This window comes from Pteropus medius, unplaced genomic scaffold (assembly GCF_902729225.1).
Source record: "Pteropus medius unplaced genomic scaffold, Ma_sr-lr_union100, whole genome shotgun sequence".
Lineage (NCBI taxonomy): Eukaryota > Metazoa > Chordata > Mammalia > Chiroptera > Pteropodidae > Pteropus > Pteropus medius.
In genome coordinates this window covers 2,016,190-2,024,282 of record NW_024342474.1, presented here as the reverse complement: position 1 = coordinate 2,024,282, position 8,093 = coordinate 2,016,190, and the positions used below count along the sequence as shown (strand labels likewise).

General features: G+C 37.5%; 1 long non-coding RNA gene across 2 annotated transcripts in view; it reads left to right on the top strand.

Moving 5' to 3' along the window:
• Positions 1–1,636, top strand: part of LOC120604984 (uncharacterized) — an 11,446-nt gene extending 9,810 nt beyond the window's left edge. The window contains exons 1-3 of one of the 2 annotated variants that reach the window (XR_005653475.1): positions 35–533; positions 950–1,091; positions 1,418–1,636. This is a non-coding gene — a long non-coding RNA (uncharacterized LOC120604984). Of the gene's footprint in view, positions 1–34; positions 534–949; positions 1,092–1,417 lie in introns of those variants that run through there. The other variant, XR_005653474.1, reaches the window with a different exon arrangement.
• The last annotated feature ends 6,457 nt before the right edge of the window (positions 1,637–8,093 follow it).

The window sequence follows — 8,093 nt, the reverse complement described above, 5'->3', positions numbered from 1 at the left end:
TTTTTTTGGCAGGGGAGGCAAGGGGAAATAACTACTACAACCAAGAAACATGATGAACACTGGCTCTCTGGAATCTCATTTATCCCACTCAGAAGCAACAAATTAAAATAAGATATTGTGCCATTCTCCCAAATTAAAGTATAAGAGAGCCCAGTTTGTCATTGGGAGAACCCCTAAATTAACAGGTGTTGTTGTTCATCTCTCCAGCTATACCTAAAATTGACTGATGCCTTGATAGGAACTTGCTGGCTAATAATCATTAACTCGGTTGGTGCCTCAAAAGCGTTCCACCAAGATTGTTACTTTGGTTAATGACATCTCCTTGGAAGATCAGAGATTTTAATCTCCAGCAAAGAAGTCAAAGAATTGCAAATATCAGAATTCATTTCAAGAGACTTGAAAAACATTTTTGAAATAACAAGCTTAACTTTTAAGAAAAAAAGATGTTTAAATAGAGGGAGAAAATCTTTTCCAAACACAATTTTTCAGTTTTCACAGTGAAATAACTGAAACAAGCCTCACTTGATTTAAAGGTAAGCCAGATTCTAAACCTAAACCACAGCCATTACAACGCACAATCTGTTTATTCCTCAGAGAGGACTTTGGCGAGGAGATTGGGAGATATCTTATTTGTCAGTCAGGGTGAAAGACAAAAACCAAGGTGTCAGTTAAAAAAAAAATATTTATGTTTCTCTAATGCATCCTAAAAGTCCCTTGTCAGAAAAACTATATGTTTTCTAGCCTTGCTCATTTTATCTCCTGAGACATCACATATCATCAGTCATCTCAATCTGTCAAGACAAAGAGCTGGAAAACAATTATATTCCAAAAATCTCTCAAATATCAAATAAGTCTCAAACACAAAGTGCACTCTGGTTATCGATTACTATTGGATATTCCATGTGACAAGTTCCATTCCAGGCTCTTAGCTCTCCTTTCCCACCCTCAGGCTCAGAGGATTGCACGAGAGAGGCACAAAAAAGAACCACATTCAGGAGAATGATTAACTTTACCCTGAAGAATAAACAGCCTCATTCCCATGACAGAGAGAGACAAGCAGCAACCACTATGACCGTGACTTCCTCCCAGGGGTATGCCAACATTACCGTGAATGTATGATAGGCTCCAAGATGGTGTTCTCTGAGGAATGAGGAATGAGGAAGCCCACACTCTTCCTCCACCAGCCGAAGTTGCCTCCCCCAATGGCCTGCCACAGATGAGTCACTAAGTTAAAGCTTTGTCCATAACCAAACACCTAAGACATGGTTCTGCTAATACGGACAGAGTTAGGTAGGGTCTGGACAGCCACCATAGAACAGTGGGTGTTTAAGGGGGGCGGGGGGAAAAGGAAGGCTCTAGAAAGAAAGATGAGGTTGACTAATCTTAACCTAGTTTACAACTTTGCCTGAACTTGCAGCTCTGAGATCTGGACCAGGAGCCTTAGAGTGAAGAGAACAGCATCAGGAGTCTTTGCATGTGCAAGTAGTAAACATGGAAGCCTTTGCTTTCTGTGAGTCTACTTCAGGGCCCCACAATTGTTTTGAGTCATCTGTAAATACACACCTTTTAACTCTCGACTCACTAATTCAAACCTGTAAGCTTCTTATTTTAAGAAAGTATGGCTTTTTCATTTTTTGTTCCATCTTCTTTGTTGATTTTGTTCTCTCTTCAAGAAAAGCCCTCCCACCATAAGTTTAACTAAATAACATCCATCATTTGATGCTCGATTTCTATCTCATCTCCTCTGTGAAGACCCTCATTAGAGAGTGACCTTTCCCCCTTTGAAACCTCCGTAGCATTTCTATATAAATCACAGTGTATGTCGTGTCACGGCACATCGAAACTGCACAGAATTCTTATGTTATCTAAATTCTGGGTGTAGGTTGGCTAGACAGGCAGAGCATAGGGTACATCCCATTCCTGTTCCAAAGATAGCCCAAGATAGGGCATTCGGTGCATCCTCACATAGATCTCTAGCTCTGGCCAATTTCCCCAAGGAATGGTTTTCCAGCATCCTAACATTGTACAGTTCTAAGCAAAATTACTTTAGCCTGGAACTAATGATAGCAGATAATTTCTGCCAACATTAAAATGAGGCCGCTTCCTCATAATTGGGAAATGAATCTTCCCACACTTGCTCATCTCTCTGGTTCTATTGTTTTCATTTAGCTTTAATACCAGCTGTACTACTTTCTCTTTCTTTGGTATATTACCAAATCTTTCAAATGAAAGAGCTAAGGTAGGTTGTTTTCTACATTTTTCTTTAAAACTTCACATCAGACTTAGAAAACATATATGGTTATCAAATAAAAATAATTAGTACCATTTCTTTATTATACTATTTTTTGAATAGTAAGATAACTTTTTAATTGTTTCTGATTTGGTTTAACTCTTGGAAATTAGTTTTCCCCTATCTATAATCTATTATATGACTAATGTGTGTAGTGTTCATCTTCAAAAGCATCCAAAATAAGGAATTCCATATGTTTGCTCATTATTTATGTTTATATTAATCAGATATTTAAATTAGCTTTTTTCTTTTTTTTAATCTTATTCAAGTCTTGGATTCCTACTATTATGATTCTTAATAGTTACTGGTATTGACTGACAATATTAATCTGAAAAAGGAGTAAACAAAATGGTAAATTTAAAAAAAATAAACAATCATAATATTTTTTAAAATGTACTCTATACTAAGTACAAGCAATTCATAATGTCCAAAACATTCTATAGGAAAGAACTGCACATTCATGGGTTTATGTGCATCTACAGAAAAGTTTACAAAAGATTTAAACACTATCTTTATAAGATAAACTTGGATTTTAAAACGTTTCTGTTATACTCACATAAATCCAGCTTAACATCATGACAGTTCATTTAAGTGTTACTATTTAAAAGTAGCCAGTGCATTACTTACATTTTAGATGCTGAATAATATTAGTTCTGATTAGAAAAAAGAGAATTTATATTAATTGAGCACTGACTTGAGTTTGTCAATCACTTTAAACATCTTATCTCATTGCATGACATTTCACAGATCAAAAACTGAGGATAAGAATGACATTTCTAAGTGACTGAATTGGAGTTTACACATAATCTGACTCTAAAGGTCATACCTTTTCAATATACCATGTGGCCTCCCCAAATTAAGCCTCTTTTGTCAACAAGTCTATAAGGACAGAGATAATGTGACAGGCAAGAAGGGGCAAAGAAAAGATAGGAAAAAATCATCAGTGCCTTTTCCAAACACAGCTCACAAAGACCCTAGGAGATTTCAACCAAGTCATGAAGCTATAGATAAAAACTTACAGATTATCTGTCTTAACATAGATTACAGAGCCACAAAATTACTATTAATAGTCTGCATACCTGTTCTTTCACCTAAAGGCAACAGGAAGGAAAGATATAGAAAATGAAGGGAAATGATCCCAGAATAAAGGGCACACTGAGACATGTGTTCCCAATGTGGCTTTTCCTAACTCAATCCCTATCTCCAATCCCTGGAGCAGTTGGCAATTACTAGGCCCTGTACTATTCACTGGAGATTTGGAGTTGACTCAAAAGTAGTCCAAGCTTTCCAAGAGTTCATGTTCTAATTAGGGAAATAAAGCAAGTACACTAATCGCTGCAATTGTAGGTAAAACATCACCCATGCCATAAAGAAAGATACAGAGGTGTTCAAAGGCCACAACAATGACCCCAAGGGTGCCATTTGGGATAGGTGGGATGGGTGGGAGTTCAACAGGTGGAGGTGAGAGGCATAAAAAGGTGCGAGGCATAAAAAGGTTAGGTATCCTTCAGAACTGGCGCTTGGTTTCCTGGGCTGCAAGTTTAAGTGTGTTCGATTGGTGCCACACTGTGGATGGCCTGGCACACGACAATAAGGAATCTATCTCACTGGTGATTTTTGAAAGAGCCGTTTCCATAGAGCAGAAATATCTAAAATTAAACCATAAATTGTGATTTACATTCATGAATCCAGTGACCAATCCCCCCACTCTTTCCTTTCTTCTTATAAAGCTGCTGCCAAAATCTGAAATTTGATTCAACACCTGAAACGTTATTTGCTCACTCCCTATCCCCCTTCGAAGATTTAACTGGTAATACATTCAAAGTAAAATAAACAGAGTAATAAAAGGAGACATTGGAGAGGTGGCAAGAAGTGTTAGTAACAAGAGATCGGCCAAGAGAAGAGGTTGATGGATCTTAAGGGTGGAAAGGAGAAGTCTGCACACCCAGCCCTCTCATGCCCCGACGACTTGCACTTCCCCACACAAAGCAAAGGTCAACTGGTGAGGGAAAAGGGGGCTCTTAGGGATTCAAAAGATTCATAGGCAGTGAGCACAGTAGTTACAAATTTGGAGTCAGACAGATATCAGTTTGGATATATACTTACTGACTGTGTGAACCTGAGCAAGTAACAATCTCTCTGGCCTTCAGTTTTTTTGTATATAAAATAGAAATGTTAGTAATACCTGACTCACAGGATTGCTGGAGAAGAGAATGAGATGATGCAAAAAAAGAGAATAAGCCCAGTGAGCCCTATGGAGGACTTCTATTACTACCTATAACTTTACATGGAAATAGGGATCAGCTAGACAACATTTTACAGCATTCAGAAAACAAAAGACACAAAACTCCCACCCCAACATGTGTGTGTGTGTGAGTGTGTGTATCAGAAAAAATTCACTCTCAAATGTTTGTTGTTTTCTTATAAGAAAGAACATTCCCCAGAACCATAGGCACTTTAATGCCATTTTGGGGAAGAAATCAAGCTACTATTTACATGAGAAGGAGAGGGTAGAAAGGAGTAAGAATTGATTTTTGTGGAGATTTGATATCCCGAACACAAGACTAGAAAAAGCTGCATTAATTGAAGTAAGATTCTCAGGATATGAAAAGCAGATGTATATGTACCACGAAAGATGTACTTTAATCACATACACAGGCCAAATACTATCGGTTAGAGTGGTATTGTGAAAACACAGCTCACATCTACCCTATTTTATTATTTAGAATATTAAAAGATGTCACAGATCTGAGACCTCCAGGATGCATAAAGGCTGGAGATTACTGGTGAGATCAAATACTCCTATCTCCCTGGGGTGAGGTGGGGACATCAGCAGTCAGAGGGATCAGGCTGATATGGAACAGAGACTGCAGAGGAGGATCTGGGCTAGACATTTCACCTGTTGAGAGGCGGTGGGGCGGGGGTGTGGGGGGGAGTTGGGAGGGGTGGCAATAACTCTGCTTAAAACAAATAAGGGCTATGGGACTTGAACCTATGACTGGGAGGCCCCCTGGGGCTCTACATGAGGCCACATTTAATCCATAGGCTCCCAAACTCGTCTGACAGTGACTTGAGGAGTTCAGAACCTAGAATCAGAATCCCACTGTGCCTTGGCTTATCTGAAAATGCCCAGAGCTAAAGACTCTAGAAAATAAAAATGACTCAAGAATGACCACTTATGAAAATTCATAAATGCTGCTTCAGGCTACTCTACAGAAATGGTTTCACTGAGTTAAAGAACCAAAATTCAAATGGTCACAAACAACTATTTCCCCAAAGATCCTAATATTTGACTGAATGCCATGTTTTCCAAGAAATTTTATTTGCATATAGACAGAGCTTTAGTCTTGTTTGCATGAAGCATCCAAACATTTTTGACAAATTGACTGTGATCTGCCAAACCAAAGTCCAGGAACTTCCTGGGGGAAGAAGTTGAGTACAATTAGCAGTGTAACAAAACACAGCTGTAACGTAGAAAACCACCTTCATTCTAATCCTCCAATATCCTAAAGGCCCCTAATACTAGGTCACAATTAAAAGGAAAGTTTCTCACAGGTCCTGGAAACACCTGAAGTATCAGAGGAAGACCAACAGCCCATGCTCCCATTCAATACCCAGCACTTCGGTCTTTCCTAGAACCCCAGTCTGTGGCTACAAGCTTGTGATTTATCGAGTTAACATCCCTAATGTGCCCATTCCTGGATGAGATAAATATATCAATGTAGTCCATCCATGGAAAGGAACTATTGATTTTTATTATGGAAAAGCAGACTCAGTGGATTCTACACTTGAATTTCATTACTTTTGTCAGCAGTCCAGTGACTTTAAGGATAAAGCTAGAGAAGCACCGCTAGTGGGTAAATGGAAAATCTCCAACAGCTCCAACTTTCTATAGTAGGCTCTGACCTCAATTCAGCTGGAGTTCCATTTCACTTTTCACAGTGTTTTTATGAGTCTGTTTGAGGAATAAAGAATCAATTATTAAAACAAAAGATCTTAAACTTGGAATGAAAAATTACAAGTTAACATGATTCTGGCTTTTATATACTGTAGCCTGGTAAAACTAGCAGTGTCCTATGAAATCATCTCATCCTGTTCTTTCATTTTACAAATGAGGAAGATGGGATCCAAAGAGCATCTGTGACTTGCCCAAGGTCACCTCTCTTCTTAGAATTTCTCTTGCCACTATAGGACAATGACTTCGGATTGAAATTCGCTAAGTAAATTGTCATTTTCAATACACCCTTTCGCTGTTGGTACTAAATGATGACAAGTACTGGAAGATTAGCTTCTTCTTTTTTCTCTAAAAGGATACTAGGCTTGATACTCTGGTTTAACTATTAAGGACTTATGCATTTACAATCAAGTTGTACTCAAAATCTTCATAAATCAGTAAGTTAGAATTTGAACTATATTTTCTCCATAGAAATAATATCAGAAGTGATAGGTCAGTGCCAAGACAACTCATAGAAATGTATTTAAATTATAATAAAACTGCAATTCCATAGGTATTACAGAAAATATAGTAAAAAGCAATACTTTTGCAAATCTTATAATTAACAATGCAGAGAAAATAGAAAAGCAATCCATTCCAAAGTAAATAATTAGTTTTTAGCTCTCTTAAATGTTGATGTTTAAATAAAAGCATTTTTAATAAGTACTTTTCTGACAAGAATGTAGTGGGTCCCACCAGATTGAATGCTTGCCTCCCAGAAGCTACAGAAGCCTGAAAGGGACAAGAAAACAAAGAGAATCAGAAGGTTAGATATGCCCACGTACCAAAGGAACACAATCTACCTGGGGACATCAAGAGGGCCCTTGCAGAAAAGGTGACTTCTGATTTAGCACTCAAAGGATGAACAGGAGTTTGACGGAAAGATGAAGAAAGGAATGTCATCCCAGAACACAGACAGAAATGTGTTAATGCTATTCTGATGAGAATTTGAGCACTCTCAGGGACTAATTATTTCTCATTTCACTTAAGAATGTACAGCTTCCCGTTTTTGCTTAATACAGATATTTCACTAGCACTGCTCATGCTCTTCAGTCATAATAAAGATTATGTTTTGCTGTGAATGAAAAAGAAAAAAAAGAGCAAAAGAAGAAAAAGTTTACTGAGTAAGAATGAAAAGGAAACGGGAAGACTCAATTCAAATACCATGTGTTTGGCATCCCTGTAGGAAGCCAGCTCTTGATTCATTTGTTTTAGAATCTTTCAGAGCACAGTATGTAACATGTATTATTTAGCAAATTCCACAATATCACTTTAAAGCACAAGAATGGTTATAACAAAAACAGACAGATAATAACAAGGAGGGTGTAAGAAGATATGGAGACATTAGGCCCCTTAGACATTGCTGGTGGGGAATGTAACATGGTACAGGCATTTTAGAAAACAGATTGGCAATTCCTCAGAAAGTTAAGCGTAGAATTGCCATATGAGCCAGCAATTCCACTTCTAAGTATTGACCCAAGAGAACTGAAAATATATCCACATTGATGTAAGTATGTACATCAATGTTCACAGCAGGTTTATTCATAATAGCCAAAAAATGAGGAAAAAATGTCCATCAACTAATGAATGAATAAATAAAATGTGATCTATTCACACAATGGAATGTTATTTGGCTATAAAAAGGAATGAAGTACTAATATATGTTAAAACATGGGTGAACTTTGAAAACATTATGTTATTGAAAGAAACAAGTTACGAAAGACCAAATATGGTATGATTCTATTTGTATGAAATATCCAGAATAGGCATATCTATAGATACAGAAAGTAGATTAGTGGTTGCTTAGAG